Genomic DNA, 20,113 nt, shown 5'->3' with positions numbered 1-20,113 from the left:
TGGTGCCTGGGTCACTCGGTGTGTGTCACTCGGTGTCTGTCACTCTGTGTCTGGGTTCACTCGCTGTCTGGGTCACACTGTGTCTAGATTCACTCTGTGTCTGGGTTCACTCTGTGTCTGGGTTCACTCTGTGTCTGGGTCACTCTGTGTCTCCGTTCACTCGGTGTCTGGATCTCTCGGTGTCTGTGTCGCTCGGTGTCTGGTCACTCTGTGTCTGGGTCGCTCGGTGCCTGGGTCGCTCGGTGCCTGGGTCGCTCGGTGCCTGGGTCGCTCTGTGCCTGGGTCGCTCGGTGTCTGGGTCGCTCGGTGTCTGGGTCGCTCGGTGTCTGGGTCGCTCGGTGTGTGGGTCGCTCGGTGTCTGGGTCGCTCGGTGTATTGGTCACTCAGTGTCAGGGTCAATCTGTGTCTGCATTCACTCGGTGTCTGTGTCACTCGGTGTCTGTGTCACTCTGCGTCTGTGTCACTCTGTGTCTGGGTTCACTCGGTGTCTGGTTCGCTCGGTGTCTGTTTCGCTCGGTGTCTGTTTCGCTCGGTGTCTGTTTCGCTCGGTGTCTGTTTCGCTCGGTGTCTGTGTCGCTCGGTGTCTGTGTCGCTCGGTGTCTGTGTCGCTCGGTGTCTGTGTCGCTCGGTGTCTGTGTCGCTCGGTGTCTGTGTCGCTCGGTGTCTGTGACGCTCGGTGTCTGTGTCGCTCGGTGTCTGTGTCGCTCGGTGTCTGTGTCGCTCGGTGTCTTGGTCGCTCGGTGTCTGGGTCGCTCAATGTCTGGGTCGCTCGGTGTCTGGGTCAGTCGGTGTCTGGATTGACACTGTGTCTGAGTCGCTCGGTGTCTGGGTCGCTCGGTGTCTGTTTCACTCTGTGTCTGTTTCACTCTGTGTCTGTGTCACTCGGTGTCTGGGTTCACTCAGTGTGTGTCACTTGGTGTCTGGATCACTCGGTGTCTGGGGTCACTCGGTGTGTGTCACTCGGTATTTGGGTCACTCGCTGTCTGGGACTTTCGGTGTCTGGGTCGCTCGGTGTCTGGGTCGCTCGGTGTCTGTGTCACTCTGTGTGTCACTCGGTGTCTGGGTTCACTCGGTGTGTGTCACTTGGTGCCTGGGTCACTCGGTGTGTGTCACTCGGTGTCTGTCACTCTGTGTCTGGGTTCACTCGCTGTCTGGGTCACACTGTGTCTAGATTCACTCTGTGTCTGGGTTCACTCTGTGTCTGGGTTCACTCTGTGTCTGGGTCACTCTGTGTCTCCGTTCACTCTGTGTCTGGGTCACCCTGTGTCTGGGTCACTGTGTCTGGGTTCACTCAGTGTCTGTGTCACTGGGTGTCTTGTTCACTCGGTGTCTGTGTCACTCGGTGTCTGGGTTCACTCGGTGTCTGGGTTCACTCATTGTCTGGGTTCACTCGGTGTCTGGGTTCACTCGGTGTCTGGGTTCACTCGGTGTCTGGGTCACTCGGTGTCTGGATCACTCGGTGTCTGGATCACTCGGTGTCTGGATCACTCGGTGTCAGGTTCACTCGGTGTCTGTTCCAGTCGGTGTCTGTGTCACTCGGTGTCTGTCGCTCGGTGTCTGGGTCGCTCGGTGCCTGGGTCGCTCGGTGCCTGGGTCGCTCGGTGCCTGGGTCGCTCGGTGCCTGGGTCGCTCGGTGCCTGGGTCGCTCGGTGCCTGGGTCGCTCGGTGCCTGGGTCGCTCGGTGTCTGGGTCGCTCGGTGTCTTGGTCGCTCGGTGTCTTGGTCGCTCGGTGTCTTGGTCGCTCGGTGTCTTGGTCGCTCGGTGTACTGGTCGCTCAATGTCTGGGTCGCTCAATGTTTGGGTCACTCGGTGTCTGGTTCGCTCGGTGTCTGGGTTCACTCGGTGTGTGTCACTCTGTCAGGGTCACTCTGTGTCTGGATTCACTCTGTGTCTGGGTCACTCTGTGTCTGTGTCGCTCAGTGACTGGTCGCTCGGTGTCTGGGTCACCCTGTGTCTGTGTCGATCGGTGTCTGTGTCGATCGGTGTCTGTGTCGCTCGGTGTCTGGGTCGCTCGGTACCCGGGTTCACTCTGTGTCTGGGTTCACTCGGTGTCTGGTTCACTCTGTGTTTGGGTTGACTCGGTGTCTGGGTCGCTCTGTGTCTGGGTCGCTCTGTGTCTGGGTCGCTCTGTGTCTGGGTTCACTCGGTGTCTGGTTCACTCTGTTTCTGGGTTGACTCGGTGTCTGGGTCGCTCTGTGTCTGGGTCGCTCGGTGTCTGTGTTCACTCGGTGTCTGGGTTCACTCTGTGTCTGGGTCACTCTGTGTCTGGGTCACTCGGTGTCTGTTCCACTCGGTGTCTCTGTCGCTCGGTGTCTTGGTCGCTCGGTGACTGGGTCGCTCAATGTCTGGGTCACTCAGTGTCTGGGTTAACTCGGTGTGTGTCACTCTGTGTCTGGGTCACTCTGTCAGGGTCACTCTGTGTCTGGATTCACTCTGTGTCTGGGTCACTCTGTGTCTGGGTCGCTCTCTGTCTGTGTCGCTAGGTGTCTGGGTCACTCGGTATCTGGGTCACTAGATGTCTGGGTCGCTCGGTGTCTGGGTCGCTCGGTGTCTGGATCACTCGGTGTCTGGATCACTCGGTGTCTGGATCACTCGGTGTCTGGGTTCACTCGGTGTCTGGGTTCACTCGGTGTCTGTGTCGCTCGGTGTCTGTGTCGCTCGGTGTCTGGGTCACTCGGTGTCTGGGTTCACTCTGTGCCTGGGTCACTCTGTGCCTGGGTCACTCTGTGCCTGGGTTCACTCGGTGTCTGGATCACTCGGTGTCTGGGTCGCTAGATGTCTGGGTCGCTTGGTGTCTGGGTCGCTTGGTGTCTGGGTCGCTTGGTGTCTGGGTCGCTTGGTGTCTGGGTCGCTTGGTGTCTGGGTCGCTCGGTGTCTGGGTCACTCGGTGCTTTGGTCACTCTGTGTCTGGGTCACTCTGTGCCTGGGTCACTCTGTCTGGGTCCACTCGGTGTCTGTGTCACTGTGTGTCTGTGTCGCTCGGTGTCTGTGTCGCTCGGTGTCTGTGTCGCTCGGTGTCTGGGTCGCTCAGTGTCTGGGTCACTCGGTGTCTGGGTCGCTCTGTGCCTGGGTCGCTCTGTGCCTGGGTCACTCTGTCTGGGTCCACTCGGTGTCTGTGTCGCTCGGTGTCTGGGTCGCTCGGTGTCTGGGTCGCTCGGTGTCTGGTTCGCTCGTTGTCTGGGTCGCTCGGTGTCTGGGTTCACTCGGTGTCTGGGTTCACTCTGTGCCTGGGTTTGCTCGGTGTCTGTGTCGCTCGGTGTCTGTGTCGCTCTGTGTCTGTGTCGCTCTGTGTCTGGGTCACTCGGTATCTGGGACTCTTGGTGTCTGGGTAACTCTGTGTCTGGGTTCACTCGGTGTGTGTCACTCGGTGTCTGGGTCGCTCGGTGTGTGTCACTCGGTGTCTGGGTCTCTCTGTGTCTGGGTCACTCGGTGTCTGGGTCGCTCGGTGTCTGGGTCGCTCCGTGTCTTGGTCGCTCGGTGTCTGGGTCGCTCAATGTCTGGGTCACTCGGTGTCTGGTTCGCTCGGTGTCTGGGTTAACTCGGTGTGTGTCGCTCTGTGTCTGGGTCACTCTGTCAGGGTCACTCTGTGTCTGAATTCACTCTGTGTCTGGGTCACTCTGTGTCTCGGTCACTCTGTGTCTGTGTCACTCGGTGTCTGTGTCACTCTGTGTCTGTGTCACTCGGTGTCTGAGTCACTCGGTGTCTAGGTCGCTCGGTGTGTGTCATTCGGTGTCTGGATCACTCGGTGTCTGGGTTCACTCGGTGTGTGTCACTCGGTGTGTGGGTCGCTCGGTGTGTGTCACTCGGTGTCTGGATTCACTCTGTGTCTGGGTCACTCAGTGTCTGGGTCACTCGGTATCTGGGTCACTTTGTGTCTGGGTCGCTCGGTGCCTGGGTCGCTCGGTGTCTGGGTCGCTCGGTGTCTGGGTCGCTCGGTGTCTGGGTCTCTCGGTGTCTGGGTCTCTCGGTGTCTGAGTCACTCGGTGTCTGTGTCGCTCGGGGTCTGGGTCACTCTGTGCCTGGGCCACTTGGTCTGAGTCCACTCGGTGTCTGGGTCGCTCGGTGTCTGGGTTCCCTCGGTGTCTGGGTTCACTCGGTGTCTGGGTTCCCTCAGTGTCTGGGTTCCCTCGGTGTCTGGGTCACTCGGTGTCTGGGTCACTCGGTGTCTGGGTTCACTCAGTGTCTGGGTCACTCGGTGTCTGGGTTCACTCGGTGTCTGGGTTCACTCGGTGTCTGGGTCTTGCTGTGTCTGGGTCACTCAGTGTCTGGGTCACTCGGTATCTGGTCCCTTTATGTCTGGGACTCTCGGTATCTGGGTTCACTCGGTGTCTGGGTCTTTCTGTGTCTGGGTCACTCAGTGTCTGGGTCACTCAGTATCTGGTCCCTTTATGTCTGGGACTCTCGGTGTCTGGGTCGCTCGGTGTCTGGGTCGCTCGGTGTCTGGGTCACTCGGTGTCGGGTCACTCGGTGTCTGGGTTCACGCTGTGTCTGGGTTCACTCGGTGTCTGGGTTCACTCGGTGTCTGGGTTCACTCGGAGTCTGGGTTCACTCGGTGTCTGGATCTCTCGGTGTCTGTGTCGCTCGGTGTCTGGTCACTCTGTGTCTGGGTCGCTCGGTGCCTGGGTCGCTCGGTGCCTGGGTCGCTCGGTGCCTGGGTCGCTCTGTGCCTGGGTCGCTCGGTGTCTGGTTCGCTCAGTGTCTGGGTCGCTCGGTGTCTGGGTCGCTCGGTGTGTGGGTCGCTCGGTGTCTGGGTCGCTCGGTGTATTGGTCACTCAGTGTCAGGGTCAATCTGTGTCTGCATTCACTCGGTGTCTGTGTCACTCGGTGTCTGTGTCACTCGGTGTCTGTGTCACTCTGCGTCTGTGTCACTCTGTGTCTGGGTTCACTCGGTGTCTGTTTCGCTCGGTGTCTGTTTCGCTCGGTGTCTGTGTCGCTCGGTGTCTGTGTCGCTCGGTGTCTGTGTCGCTCGGTGTCTGTGTCGCTCGGTGTCTGTGTCGCTCGGTGTCTGTGACGCTCGGTGTCTGTGTCGCTCGGTGTCTGTGTCGCTCGGTGTCTGTGTCGCTCGGTGTCTTGGTCGCTCGGTGTCTGGGTCGCTCAATGTCTGGGTCGCTCGGTGTCTGGGTCAGTCGGTGTCTGGATTGACACTGTGTCTGAGTCGCTCGGTGTCTGGGTCGCTCGGTGTCTGTTTCACTCTGTGTCTGTTTCACTCTGTGTCTGTGTCACTCGGTGTCTGGGTTCACTCAGTGTGTGTCACTTGGTGTCTGGATCACTCGGTGTCTGGGGTCACTCGGTGTGTGTCACTCGGTATTTGGGTCACTCGCTGTCTGGGACTTTCGGTGTCTGGGTCGCTCGGTGTCTGGGTCGCTCGGTGTCTGGGTCGCTCGGTGTCTGTGTCACTCTGTGTGTCACTCGGTGTCTGGGTTCACTCGGTGTGTGTCACTTGGTGCCTGGGTCACTCGGTGTGTGTCACTCGGTGTCTGTCACTCTGTGTCTGGGTTCACTCGCTGTCTGGGTCACACTGTGTCTAGATTCACTCTGTGTCTGGGTTCACTCTGTGTCTGGGTTCACTCTGTGTCTGGGTCACTCTGTGTCTCCGTTCACTCGGTGTCTGGATCTCTCGGTGTCTGTGTCGCTCGGTGTCTGGTCACTCTGTGTCTGGGTCGCTCGGTGCCTGGGTCGCTCGGTGCCTGGGTCGCTCGGTGCCTGGGTCGCTCTGTGCCTGGGTCGCTCAGTGTCTGGGTCGCTCGGTGTCTGGGTCGCTCGGTGTCTGGGTCGCTCGGTGTCTGGGTCGCTCGGTGTCTGGGTTCACTCGCTGTCTGGGTTCACTCTGTGTCTGGGTCACTCTGTGTCTCCGTTCACTCTGTGTCTGGGTCACCCTGTGTCTGGGTCACTGTGTCTGGGTTCACTCAGTGTCTGTGTCACTGGGTGTCTTGTTCACTCGGTGTCTGTGTCACTCGGTGTCTGGGTTCACTCGGTGTCTGGGTTCACTCATTGTCTGGGTTCACTCGGTGTCTGGGTTCACTCGGTGTCTGGGTTCACTCGGTGTCTGTGTCGCTCGGTGTCTGTGTCACTGGGTGTCTGGGTTCACTCAGTGTCTGGGTTCACTCAGTGTCTGGGTTCACTCGGGGTCTGGGTTCACTCTGTGTCTGGGTTCACTCTGTGTCTGGTTTCACTCGGTGTCTGTGTCGCTCGGTGTCTGTGTCGCTCGGTGTCTGGGTCGCTCGGTGTCTGGGTCGCTCGGTGTCTGGGTCGCTCGGTGTCTGGGTCGCTCGGTGTCTGGGTCGCTCGGTGTCTGGGTCGCTCGGTGTCTTGGTCGCTCAGTGTCTGGGTCGCTCAATGTCTGGGTCACTCGGTGTCTGGGTCACTCGGTGTCTGGTTCGCTCGGTGCCTGGGTTAACTCGGTGTGTGTCGCTCTGTGTCTGGGTCACTCTGTCAGGGTCACTCTGTGTCTGAATTCACTCTGTGTCTGGGTCACTCTGTGTCTGGGTCACTCAGTGTCTGGGTCACTCGGTGTCTGGGTCGCTCGGTGTCTGGGTCGCTCGGTGTCTGGGTCGCTCGGTGTCTGGGTCGCTCGGTGCCTGGGTCGCTCGGTGTCTGGGTCGCTCGGTGTCTGGGTCGCTCGGTGTCTGGGTCGCTCGGTGTCTGGGTCGCTCGGTGTCTGGGTCGCTTGGTGTCTGGGTTCCCTCGGTGTCTGGGTTCTCTCGGTGTCTGGGTTCACTCGGTGTCTGGATCTCTCGGTGTCTGGATCTCTCGGTGTCTGGATCTCTCGGTGTCTGGGTCACTCTGTGCCTGGGTCACTCAGTGCCTGGGTCACTCTGTGCCTGGGTCACTCTGTGCATGGGTCACTCTGTGTCTGGGTTCACTCTGTGCCTGGGTCATTCTGTGCCTGGGTCACTCGGTGTCTGGGTCACTCGGTGCCTGGGTCACTCTGTGCCTGGGTCACTCTGTGCATGGGTCACTCTGTGCATGGGTCACTCTGTGTCTGGGTTCACTCTGTGTCTGTGTCGCTCGGTGTCTGGGTCGCTCGGTGTCTGGTTCACTCTGTGTCTGTTTCACTCGGTGTCTGTGTCACTCGGTGTCTGTGTCGCTCAGTGTCTGGATCACTCGGTGTCTGGGTTCATTCGGTGTGTGTCACTCGGTGGTTGGGTCGCTCGGTGTGTGTCACTCGGTGTCTGGGTCTCTCTGTGTCTGGGTCTCTCTGTGTCTGGGTCACTCAGTGTCTGGGTCACTCGGTATCTGCGTCCCTTTGGGTCTGGGACTCTTGGTGTCTGTGTCGCTCGGTGTCTGGGTCACTCTGTGTCTGGGTCGCTCGATGTCTGGTTCACTCGGTGTCTGGTTCACAGTGTGTCTGTTTCACTTGGTGTCTGTGTCACTCGGTGTCTGTCGCTCGGTGTCTGGGTCGCTCGGTGTCTGGGTCGCTCGGTGTCTGGGTCGCTCGGTGTCTGGGTCGCTCGGTGTCTGGGTCGCTCGGTGTCTTGGTCGCTCGGTGCCTTGGTCGCTCGGTGTCTTGGTCGCTCGGTGTCTGGATCACTCGGTGTGTGGCTCACTCGGTATCGGTTTCACTCGGTGTCTTGGTCGCTCGGTGTCTTGGTCGCTCGGTGGCTTGGTCGCTCGGTGTCTTGGTCGCTCGGTGTCTTGGTCGCTCGGTGTCTTGGTCGCTCGGTGACTTGGTCGCTCGGTGTCTTGGTCGCTCGGTGTCTTGGTCGCTCGGTGTCTTGGTCGCTCGGTGTCTGGGTCGCTCGGTGTCTGGGTCACTCAATGTCTGGGTCGCTCAATGTCTGGGTCACTCGCTGTCTTGTTCGCTCGGTGTCTGGGTTCACTCGGTGTGTGTCACTCTGTGTCTGGGTCACTCTGTCAGGGTCACTCTGTGTCTGGATTCACTCTGTGTCTGGGTCACTCTGTGTCTGTGTCGCTCCGTGACTGGTGGCTTGGTGTCTGGGTCACCCTGTGTCTGTGTCGATCGGTGTCTGTGTCGATCGGTGTCTGTGTCGCTCGGTGTCTGGGTCGCTCGGTACCCGGGTTCACTCTGTGTCTGGGTTCACTCGGTGTCTGGGTTGACTCGGTGTCTGGGTTGACTTGTTGTCTGGGTCGCTCTGTGTCAGGGTCGCTCTGTGTCTGGGTCGCTCTGTGTCTGGGTCGCTTGGTGTCTGGGCTCACTCGGTGTCTGGTTCACTCGGTGTCTGGGTTGACTCGGTGTCTGGGTCGCTCTGTGTCTGGGTCGCTCTGTGTCTGGGTCGCTCTGTGTCTGGGTCGCTCGGTGTCTGGGTTCACTCGGTGTCTGGGTTCACTCGGTGTCTGTTCCGCTCGGTGTCTGGGTCACTCGGTGTCTGGGTTCACTCTGTGCCTGGGTTCACTCGGTGTCTGGGTCGCGCAGTGTCTGGGTCGGTCGGTGTCTGTGTCGCTCTGTGTCTGTGTCTGTGTCGCTCTGTGTCTGTGTCACTCGGTATCTAGGTCACTTTGTGTCTAGGACTCTTGGTGTCTGGGTCACTCGGTGTCTGTGTCGCTCGGTGTCTGGGTCGCTCAGTGTCTGGGTCGCTCGGTGTCTGGGTCGCTCGGTGTCTGGGTCGCTCGGTGTCTTGTTCGCTCGGTGTCTGGGTCGCTCAATGTCTGGGTCACTCGGTGTCTGTGTCACTCGGTGTCTGGTTCGCTCGGTGTCTGGGTTAACTCGGTGTGTGTCGCTCTGTGTCTGGGTCACTCTGTCAGGGTCACTCGGTGTCTGAATTCACTCTGTGTCTGGGTCACTCTGTGTCTGGGTCACTCTGTGTCTGGGTCACTCTGTGTCTGGGTCGCTCGGTGTCTGGGTCGCTCGGTGTCTGGGTCGCTCGGCGTCTGAGTCGCTCGGCGTCTGGGTCGCTCGGCGTCTGGGTCGCTCGGCGTCTGGGTCGCTCGGTGTCTGGGTCACTCGGTGTCGGGTCACTCGGTGTCTGGGTTCACTCTGTGTCTGTGTCACTCAGTGTCTGGGTTCCCTCGGTGTCTGGGTTCCCTCGGTGTCTGGGTTCACTCGGTGTCTGGATCTCTCGTTGCCTGGATCTCGCGGTGTCTGGATCTCTCGGTGTCTGGGTCACTCTGTGCCTGGCTCACTCGGTGTCTGGGTCACTCTGTGCCTGGGTCATTCTGTGCCTGGGTCACTCGGTGTCTGGGTCACTCTGTGCCTGCGTCACTCTGTGTCTGTGTCGCTCGGTGTCTGGGTCACTCTGTGTCTGGGTAGCTCGATGTCTGGTTCACTCGGTGTCTGGTTCACACTGTGTCTGTTTCACTTGGTGTCTGTGTCACTCGGTGTCTGTCGCTCGGTGTCTGGGTCGCTCGGTGTCTGGGTCGCTCGGTGTCTGGGTCGCTCGGTGTCTGGGTCGCTCGGTGTCTTGGTCGCTCGGTGCCTTGGTCGCTCGGTGTCTTGTTCGCTCGGTGTCTGGATCACTCGGTGTCTGGCTCACTCGGTATCGGTTTCACTCGGTGTCTTGGTCGCTCGGTGTCTTGGTCGTTCGGTGTCTTGGTCGCTCGGTGTCTTGGTCGCTCGGTGTCTTGGTCGCTCGGTGTCTTGGTCGCTCGGTGTCTTGGTCGCTCGGTGACTTGGTCGCTCGGTGTTTTGGTCGCTCGGTGTCTTGGTCGCTCGGTGTCTTGGTCGCTCGGTGTCTGGGTCGCTCGGTGTCTGGGTCGCTCAATGTCTGGGTCGCTCGGTGTCTGGGCTCACTCGGTGTCTAGTTCACTCTGTGTCTGGGTTGACTCTGTGTCTGGGTCGCTCTGTGTCTGGGTCGCTCTGTGTCTGGGTCGCTCGGTGTCTGGGTTCACTCTGTGCCTGGGTTCACTCGGTGTCTGGGTCGCGCAGTGTCTGGGTCGCTCGGTGTCTGTGTCGCTCTGTGTCTGTGTCGCTCTGTGTCTGTGTCGCTCTGTGTCTGTGTCACTCGGTATCTAGGTCACTTTGTGTCTAGGACTCTTGGTGTCTGGGTCACTCGGTGTCTGTGTCGCTCGGTGTCTGGGTCGCTCAGTGCCTGGGTCGCTCGGTGTCTGGGTCGCTCGGTGTCTGGGTCGCTCGGTGTCTTGGTCGCTCGGTGTCTGGGTCGCTCAATGTCTGGGTCACTCGGTGTCTGTGTCACTCGGTGTCTGGTTCGCTCGGTGTCTGGGTTAACTCGGTGTGTGTCGCTCTGTGTCTGGGTCACTCTGTCAGGGTCACTCTGTGTCTGAATTCACTCTGTGTCTGGGTCACTCTGTGTCTGGGTCACTATGTGTCTGGGTCACTCAGTGTCTGGGTCGCTCGGTGTCTGGGTCGCTCGGTGTCTGGGTCGCTCGGCGTCTGAGTCGCTCGGCGTCTGGGTCGCTCGGTGTCTGGGTCACTCGGTGTCGGGTCACTCGGTGTCTGGGTTCACTCTGTGTCTGTGTCACTCAGTGTCTGGGTTCCCTCGGTGTCTGGGTTCCCTCGGTGTCTGGGTTCACTCGGTGTGTGTCACTCGGTGGCTGGGTCGCTCAGTGTGTGTCACTCGGTGTCTGGGTCTCTCTGTGTCTGGGTCACTCAGTGTCTGGGTCACTCGGTATCTGCGTCCCTTTGGGTCTGGGACTCTTGGTGTCTGTGTCGCTCGGTGTCTGGGTCACTCTGTGTCTGGGTCGCTCGATGTCTGTGTCGCTCGGTGTCTGGGTCACTCTGTGTCTGGGTCGCTCGATGTCTGGTTCACTCGGTGTCTGGTTCACTCTGTGTCTGTTTCACTCGGTGTCTGTGTCACTCGGTGTCTGTCGCTCGGTGTCTGGGTCACTCGGTGTCTGGGTCGCTCGGTGTCTGGGTCGCTCGGTGTCTGGGTCGCTCGGTGTCTGCGTCGCTCGGTGTCCGGGTCGCTCGGTGTCTGGGTCGCTCGGTGTCTTGGTCGCTCGGTGTCTTGGTCGCTCGGTGTCTTGGTCGCTCGGTGTCTGGGTTCACTCGGTGTCTGGTTCACTCGGTGTCTGGATCACTCGGTGTCTGGATCACTCGGTGTCTGGTTCACTCGGTGTCTGTTTCAGTTGGTGTCTGTGTCACTCGGTGTCTGTCGCTCGCTGCCTGGGTCGCTCACTGCCTGTGTCGCTCGGTGCCTGGGTTGCTCGGTGCCTGGGACGCTCGGTGTCTGGGTCGCTCGGTGTCTGGATCACTCGGTGTCGGTTTCGCTCGGTGTCTGTGTCGCTCGGTGTCTGTGTCGCTCGGTGTCTTGGTCCCTCGGTGTATTGGTCGCTCGGTGTCTTGGTCGCTCGGTGTCTTGGTCGCTCGGTGTCTTGGTCGCTCGGTGTCTTGGTCGCTCGGTGTCTTGGTCGCTCGGTCACCCTGTGTCTGTGTCGATCGGTGTCTGTGTCGCTCGGTGTCTGGGTCGCTCGGTGCCCGGGTTCACTCTGTGTCTGGGTTCACTCGGTGTCTGGTTCACTCTGTGTCTGGGTTGACTCGGTGTCTGGGTCGCTCTGTGTCTGGGTCGCTCTGTGTCTGGGTCGCTCGGTGTCTGGGTCGCTCGGTGTCTGGGTTCACTCGGTGTCTGGTTCACTCTGTGTCTGGGTTGACTCGGTGTCTGGGTCGCTCTGTGTCTGGGTCGCTCTTTGTCTGGGTCGCTCTGTGTCTGGGTCGCTCTGTGTCTGGGTTGCTCTGTGTCTGGGCCGCTGTGTCTGGGTCGCTCGGTGTCTGGGTTCACTCGGTGTCTGGGTTCACTCTGTGTCTGGGTCACTCTGTGTCTGGGTCACTCTGTGTCTGGGTCACTCGGTGTCTGTTCCACTCGGTGTCTGTGTTGCTCGGTGTCTTAGTCGCTCGGTGTCTGGGTCGCTCTGTCAGGGTCACTCTGTGTCTGGATTCACTCTGTGTCTGGTTCACTCTGTGTCTGGGTCACTCTGTGTCTGGGTCGCTCTCTGTCTGTGTCACTCTGTGTCTGTGTCGCTAGGTGTCTGGGTCACTCGGTTTCTGGGTCACTAGATGTCTGGGTCACTCGGTGTCTGGGTCGCTCGGTGTCTGGGTCGTTCAGTGTCTGGATCACTCGGTGTCTGGATCACTCGGTGTCTGGGTTCACTCGGTGTCTGGGTTCACTCGGTGTCTGTTCCACTCGGTGTCTGTGTCGCTCGGTGTCTGTGTCGCTCGGTGTCTGGATCACTCGGTGTCTGGATCACTTGGTGTCTGGGTTCACTCGGTGTCTGGGTTCACTCGGTGTCTGTTCCGCTTGGTGTCTGGGTCACTCGGTGTCTGGGTCGCTCGGTGTCTGGGTCGCTCGGTGTCTGGGTCGCTCGGTGTCTGTGTCGCTCTGTGTCTGTGTCACTCGGTATCTAGGTCACTCTGTGTCTGGGACTCTTGGTGTCTGGGTCACTCTGTGTCTGGGTTCACTCTGTCTGGTTCACTCGGTGTCTGGGTCGCTCGGTGTCTGGGTTGCTCGGTGTCTGGATCGCTCGGTGTCTGGGTCGCTCGGTGTCTGGGTCGCTCGGTGTGTGTGTCGCTCGGTGTCTTGGTCGCTCGGTGCCTTGGTCGCTCGGTGTCTTGTTCGCTCGGTGTCTGGATCACTCGGTGTCTGGCTCACTCGGTATCGGTTTCACTCGGTGTCTTGGTCGCTCGGTGTCTTGGTCGTTCGGTGTCTTGGTCGCTCGGTGTCTTGGTCGCTCGGTGTCTTGGTCGCTCGGTGTCTTGGTCGCTCGGTGTCTTGGTCGCTCGGTGACTTGGTCGCTCGGTGTTTTGGTCGCTCGGTGTCTTGGTCGCTCGGTGTCTTGGTCGCTCGGTGTCTGGGTCGCTCGGTGTCTGGGTCGCTCAATGTCTGGGTCGCTCGGTGTCTGGGCTCACTCGGTGTCTAGTTCACTCTGTGTCTGGGTTGACTCTGTGTCTGGGTCGCTCTGTGTCTGGGTCGCTCTGTGTCTGGGTCGCTCGGTGTCTGGGTTCACTCTGTGCCTGGGTTCACTCGGTGTCTGGGTCGCGCAGTGTCTGGGTCGCTCGGTGTCTGTGTCGCTCTGTGTCTGTGTCGCTCTGTGTCTGTGTCGCTCTGTGTCTGTGTCACTCGGTATCTAGGTCACTTTGTGTCTAGGACTCTTGGTGTCTGGGTCACTCGGTGTCTGTGTCGCTCGGTGTCTGGGTCGCTCAGTGCCTGGGTCGCTCGGTGTCTGGGTCGCTCGGTGTCTGGGTCGCTCGGTGTCTTGGTCGCTCGGTGTCTGGGTCGCTCAATGTCTGGGTCACTCGGTGTCTGTGTCACTCGGTGTCTGGTTCGCTCGGTGTCTGGGTTAACTCGGTGTGTGTCGCTCTGTGTCTGGGTCACTCTGTCAGGGTCACTCTGTGTCTGAATTCACTCTGTGTCTGGGTCACTCTGTGTCTGGGTCACTATGTGTCTGGGTCACTCAGTGTCTGGGTCGCTCGGTGTCTGGGTCGCTCGGTGTCTGGGTCGCTCGGCGTCTGAGTCGCTCGGCGTCTGGGTCGCTCGGTGTCTGGGTCACTCGGTGTCGGGTCACTCGGTGTCTGGGTTCACTCTGTGTCTGTGTCACTCAGTGTCTGGGTTCCCTCGGTGTCTGGGTTCCCTCGGTGTCTGGGTTCACTCGGTGTCTGGATCTCTCGTTGCCTGGATCTCGCGATGTCTGGATCTCTCGGTGTCTGGGTCACTCTGTGCCTGGCTCACTCGGTGTCTGGGTCACTCTGTGCCTGGGTCATTCTGTGCCTGGGTCACTCGGTGTTTGGGTCACTCTGTGCCTGCGTCACTCTGTGTCTGTGTCGCTCGGTGTCTGGGTCACTCGGTGTCTGGTTCACTCTGTGTCTGTTTCACTTGGTGTCTGTGTCACTCGGTGTCTGTGTCGCTCAGTGTCTGGATCACTCGGTGTCTGGGTTCATTCGGTGTGTGTCACTCGGTGGCTGGGTCGCTCAGTGTGTGTCACTCGGTGTCTGGGTCTCTCTGTGTCTGGGTCACTCAGTGTCTGGGTCACTCGGTATCTGCGTCCCTTTGGGTCTGGGACTCTTGGTGTCTGTGTCGCTCGGTGTCTGGGTCACTCTGTGTCTGGGTCGCTCGATGTCTGTGTCGCTCGGTGTCTGGGTCACTCTGTGTCTGGGTCGCTCGATGTCTGGTTCACTCGGTGTCTGGTTCACTCTGTGTCTGTTTCACTCGGTGTCTGTGTCACTCGGTGTCTGTCGCTCGGTGTCTGGGTCACTCGGTGTCTGGGTCGCTCGGTGTCTGGGTCGCTCGGTGTCTGGGTCGCTCGGTGTCTGCGTCGCTCGGTGTCCGGGTCGCTCGGTGTCTGGGTCGCTCGGTGTCTTGGTCGCTCGGTGTCTTGGTCGCTCGGTGTCTTGGTCGCTCGGTGTCTGGGTTCACTCGGTGTCTGGTTCACTCGGTGTCTGGATCACTCGGTGTCTGGATCACTCGGTGTCTGGTTCACTCGGTGTCTGTTTCAGTTGGTGTCTGTGTCACTCGGTGTCTGTCGCTCGCTGCCTGGGTCGCTCACTGCCTGTGTCGCTCGGTGCCTGGGTTGCTCGGTGCCTGGGACGCTCGGTGTCTGGGTCGCTCGGTGTCTGGATCACTCGGTGTCGGTTTCGCTCGGTGTCTGTGTCGCTCGGTGTCTGTGTCGCTCGGTGTCTTGGTCCCTCGGTGTATTGGTCGCTCGGTGTCTTGGTCGCTCGGTGTCTTGGTCGCTCGGTGTCTTGGTCGCTCGGTGTCTTGGTCGCTCGGTGTCTTGGTCGCTCGGTCACCCTGTGTCTGTGTCGATCGGTGTCTGTGTCGCTCGGTGTCTGGGTCGCTCGGTGCCCGGGTTCACTCTGTGTCTGGGTTCACTCGGTGTCTGGTTCACTCTGTGTCTGGGTTGACTCGGTGTCTGGGTCGCTCTGTGTCTGGGTCGCTCTGTGTCTGGGTCGCTCGGTGTCTGGGTCGCTCGGTGTCTGGGTTCACTCGGTGTCTGGTTCACTCTGTGTCTGGGTTGACTCGGTGTCTGGGTCGCTCTGTGTCTGGGTCGCTCTTTGTCTGGGTCGCTCTGTGTCTGGGTCGCTCTGTGTCTGGGTTGCTCTGTGTCTGGGCCGCTGTGTCTGGGTCGCTCGGTGTCTGGGTTCACTCGGTGTCTGGGTTCACTCTGTGTCTGGGTCACTCTGTGTCTGGGTCACTCTGTGTCTGGGTCACTCGGTGTCTGTTCCACTCGGTGTCTGTGTTGCTCGGTGTCTTAGTCGCTCGGTGTCTGGGTCGCTCTGTCAGGGTCACTCTGTGTCTGGATTCACTCTGTGTCTGGTTCACTCTGTGTCTGGGTCACTCTGTGTCTGGGTCGCTCTCTGTCTGTGTCACTCTGTGTCTGTGTCGCTAGGTGTCTGGGTCACTCGGTTTCTGGGTCACTAGATGTCTGGGTCACTCGGTGTCTGGGTCGCTCGGTGTCTGGGTCGTTCAGTGTCTGGATCACTCAGTGTCTGGATCACTCGGTGTCTGGGTTCACTCGGTGTCTGGGTTCACTCGGTGTCTGTTCCACTCGGTGTCTGTGTCGCTCGGTGTCTGTGTCGCTCGGTGTCTGGATCACTCGGTGTCTGGATCACTTGGTGTCTGGGTTCACTCGGTGTCTGGGTTCACTCGGTGTCTGTTCCGCTTGGTGTCTGGGTCACTCGGTGTCTGGGTCGCTCGGTGTCTGGGTCGCTCGGTGTCTGGGTCGCTCGGTGTCTGTGTTGCTCTGTGTCTGTGTCACTCGGTATCTAGGTCACTCTGTGTCTGGGACTCTTGGTGTCTGGGTCACTCTGTGTCTGGGTTCACTCTGTCTGGTTCACTCGGTGTCTGGGTCGCTCGGTGTCTGGGTTGCTCGGTGTCTGGATCGCTCGGTGTCTGGGTCGCTCGGTGTCTGGGTCGCTCGGTGTGTGTGTCGCTCGGTGTCTTGGTCGCTCGGTGCCTTGGTCGCTCGGTGTCTTGTTCGCTCGGTGTCTGGATCACTCGGTGTCTGGCTCACTCGGTATCGGTTTCACTCGGTGTCTTGGTCGCTCGGTGTCTTGGTCGTTCGGTGTCTTGGTCGCTCGGTGTCTTGGTCGCTCGGTGTCTTGGTCGCTCGGTGTCTTGGTCGCTCGGTGTCTTGGTCGCTCGGTGACTTGGTCGCTCGGTGTTTTGGTCGCTCGGTGTCTTGGTCGCTCGGTGTCTTGGTCGCTCGGTGTCTGGGTCGCTCGGTGTCTGGGTCGCTCAATGTCTGGGTCGCTCGGTGTCTGGGCTCACTCGGTGTCTAGTTCACTCTGTGTCTGGGTTGACTCTGTGTCTGGGTCGCTCTGTGTCTGGGTCGCTCTGTGTCTGGGTCGCTCGGTGTCTGGGTTCACTCTGTGCCTGGGTTCACTCGGTGTCTGGGTCGCGCAGTGTCTGGGTCGCTCGGTGTCTGTGTCGCTCTGTGTCTGTGTCGCTCTGTGTCTGTGTCGCTCTGTGTCTGTGTCACTCGGTATCTAGGTCACTTTGTGTCTAGGACTCTTGGTGTCTGGGTCACTCGGTGTCTGTGTCGCTCGGTGTCTGGGTCGCTCAGTGCCTGGGTCGCTCGGTGTCTGGGTCGCTCGGTGTCTGGGTCGCTCGGTGTCTTGGTCGCTCGGTGTCTGGGTCGCTCAATGTCTGGGTCACTCGGTGTCTGTGTCACTCGGTGTCTGGTTCGCTCGGTGTCTGGGTTAACTCGGTGTGTGTCGCTCTGTGTCTGGGTCACTCTGTCAGGGTCACTCTGTGTCTGAATTCACTCTGTGTCTGGGTCACTCTGTGTCTGGGTCACTATGTGTCTGGGTCACTCAGTGTCTGGGTCGCTCGGTGTCTGGGTCGCTCGGTGTCTGGGTCGCTCGGCGTCTGAGTCGCTCGGCGTCTGGGTCGCTCGGTGTCTGGGTCACTCGGTGTCGGGTCACTCGGTGTCTGGGTTCACTCTGTGTCTGTGTCACTCAGTGTCTGGGTTCCCTCGGTGTCTGGGTTCCCTCGGTGTCTGGGTTCACTCGGTGTCTGGATCTCTCGTTGCCTGGATCTCGCGATGTCTGGATCTCTCGGTGTCTGGGTCACTCTGTGCCTGGCTCACTCGGTGTCTGGGTCACTCTGTGCCTGGGTCATTCTGTGCCTGGGTCACTCGGTGTTTGGGTCACTCTGTGCCTGCGTCACTCTGTGTCTGTGTCGCTCGGTGTCTGGGTCACTCGGTGTCTGGTTCACTCTGTGTCTGTTTCACTTGGTGTCTGTGTCACTCGGTGTCTGTGTCGCTCAGTGTCTGGATCACTCGGTGTCTGGGTTCATTCGGTGTGTGTCACTCGGTGGCTGGGTCGCTCAGTGTGTGTCACTCGGTGTCTGGGTCTCTCTGTGTCTGGGTCACTCAGTGTCTGGGTCACTCGGTATCTGCGTCCCTTTGGGTCTGGGACTCTTGGTGTCTGTGTCGCTCGGTGTCTGGGTCACTCTGTGTCTGGGTCGCTCGATGTCTGTGTCGCTCGGTGTCTGGGTCACTCTGTGTCTAGGTCGCTCGATGTCTGGTTCACTCGGTGTCTGGTTCACTCTGTGTCTGTTTCACTCGGTGTCTGTGTCACTCGGTGTCTGTCGCTCGGTGTCTGGGTCACTCGGTGTCTGGGTCGCTCGGTGTCTGGGTCGCTCGGTGTCTGGGTCGCTCGGTGTCTGCGTCGCTCGGTGTCCGGGTCGCTCGGTGTCTGGGTCGCTCGGTGTCTTGGTCGCTCGGTGTCTTGGTCGCTCGGTGTCTTGGTCGCTCGGTGTCTGGGTTCACTCGGTGTCTGGTTCACTCGGTGTCTGGATCACTCGGTGTCTGGATCACTCGGTGTCTGGTTCACTCGGTGTCTGTTTCAGTTGGTGTCTGTGTCACTCGGTGTCTGTCGCTCGCTGCCTGGGTCGCTCACTGCCTGTGTCGCTCGGTGCCTGGGTTGCTCGGTGCCTGGGACGCTCGGTGTCTGGGTCGCTCGGTGTCTGGATCACTCGGTGTCGGTTTCGCTCGGTGTCTGTGTCGCTCGGTGTCTGTGTCGCTCGGTGTCTTGGTCCCTCGGTGTATTGGTCGCTCGGTGTCTTGGTCGCTCGGTGTCTTGGTCGCTCGGTGTCTTGGTCGCTCGGTGTCTTGGTCGCTCGGTGTCTTGGTCGCTCGGTCACCCTGTGTCTGTGTCGATCGGTGTCTGTGTCGCTCGGTGTCTGGGTCGCTCGGTGCCCGGGTTCACTCTGTGTCTGGGTTCACTCGGTGTCTGGTTCACTCTGTGTCTGGGTTGACTCGGTGTCTGGGTCGCTCTGTGTCTGGGTCGCTCTGTGTCTGGGTCGCTCGGTGTCTGGGTCGCTCGGTGTCTGGGTTCACTCGGTGTCTGGTTCACTCTGTGTCTGGGTTGACTCGGTGTCTGGGTCGCTCTGTGTCTGGGTCGCTCTTTGTCTGGGTCGCTCTGTGTCTGGGTCGCTCTGTGTCTGGGTTGCTCTGTGTCTGGGCCGCTGTGTCTGGGTCGCTCGGTGTCTGGGTTCACTCGGTGTCTGGGTTCACTCTGTGTCTGGGTCACTCTGTGTCTGGGTCACTCTGTGTCTGGGTCACTCGGTGTCTGTTCCACTCGGTGTCTGTGTTGCTCGGTGTCTTAGTCGCTCGGTGTCTGGGTCGCTCTGTCAGGGTCACTCTGTGTCTGGATTCACTCTGTGTCTGGTTCACTCTGTGTCTGGGTCACTCTGTGTCTGGGTCGCTCTCTGTCTGTGTCACTCTGTGTCTGTGTCGCTAGGTGTCTGGGTCACTCGGTTTCTGGGTCACTAGATGTCTGGGTCACTCGGTGTCTGGGTCGCTCGGTGTCTGGGTCGTTCAGTGTCTGGATCACTCGGTGTCTGGATCACTCGGTGTCTGGGTTCACTCGGTGTCTGGGTTCACTCGGTGTCTGTTCCACTCGGTGTCTGTGTCGCTCGGTGTCTGTGTCGCTCGGTGTCTGGATCACTCGGTGTCTGGATCACTTGGTGTCTGGGTTCACTCGGTGTCTGGGTTCACTCGGTGTCTGTTCCGCTTGGTGTCTGGGTCACTCGGTGTCTGGGTCGCTCGGTGTCTGGGTCGCTCGGTGTCTGGGTCGCTCGGTGTCTGTGTCGCTCTGTGTCTGTGTCACTCGGTATCTAGGTCACTCTGTGTCTGGGACTCTTGGTGTCTGGGTCACTCTGTGTCTGGGTTCACTCTGTTTGGTTCACTCGGTGTCTGGGTCGCTCGGTGTCTGGGTTGCTCGGTGTCTGGATCGCTCGGTGTCTGGGTCGCTCGGTGTCTGGGTCGCTCGGTGTGTGTGTCGCTCGGTGTCTGGGTCGCTCGGTGTCTTGGTCGCTCGGTGTCTGGGTCGCTCAATGTCTGGGTCACTCGGTGTCTGGGTTCACTCTGTCTGGTTCACTCGGTGTCTGGGTCACTCGGTGTCTGTGTCGCTCGGTGTCTGGGTTCACTCGGGGTCTGGGTCACTCGGTGTCTGGGTTCACTCTGTACCTGGGTCACTCTGTGCCTGGGTCACTCTGTGTCCGAGTTCACTCGGTGTCCAGGTTCACTCGGTGTCTGGGTTCACTCGGTGTCTGGGTTCACTCGGTGTCTGTGTCGCTCGGTGTCTGTGTCGCTCGGTGTCTGTGTCGCTCTGTGTCTGTGTCGCTCTGTGTCTGTGTCACTCGGTATCTACGTCACTTTGTGCCTGGGACTCTTGGTGTCTGGGTTCACTCTGTCTGGGTCGCTCGGTGTCTGGGTCGCTCGGTGTCTGGGTCGCTCGGTGTCTGGTTTCACTCGCTGTCTGGGTCACACTGTGTCTAGATTCACTCTGTGTCTGGGTTCACTCTGTGTCTGGGTTCACTCTGTGTCTGGGTCACTCTGTGTCTCCGTTCACTCTGTGTCTGGGTCACCCTGTGTCTGGGTCACTGTGTCTGGGTTCACTCAGTGTCTGTGTCACTGGGTGTCTTGTTCACTCGGTGTCTGTGTCACTCGGTGTCTGGGTTCACTCGGTGTCTGGGTTCACTCATTGTCTGGGTTCACTCGGTGTCTGGGTTCACTCGGTGTCTGGGTTCACTCGGTGTCTGTGTCGCTCGGTGTCTGTGTCACTGGGTGTCTGGGTTCACTCAGTGTCTGGGTTCACTCAGTGTCTGGGTTCACTCGGGGTCTGGGTTCACTCTGTGTCTGGGTTCACTCTGTGTCTGGTTTCACTCGGTGTCTGTGTCGCTCGGTGTCTGTGTCGCTCGGTGTCTGGGTCGCTCGGTGTCTGGGTCGCTCGGTGTCTGGGTCGCTCGGTGTCTGGGTC

This window comes from Somniosus microcephalus, unplaced genomic scaffold (genome assembly GCF_052327205.1).
Source record: "Somniosus microcephalus isolate GS21.2 unplaced genomic scaffold, FLI_Smic_1.0 unresolved_chr1, whole genome shotgun sequence".
Taxonomy (NCBI): Eukaryota; Metazoa; Chordata; class Chondrichthyes; order Squaliformes; family Somniosidae; genus Somniosus; species Somniosus microcephalus.
This window is presented reverse-complemented; position numbering follows the sequence as displayed.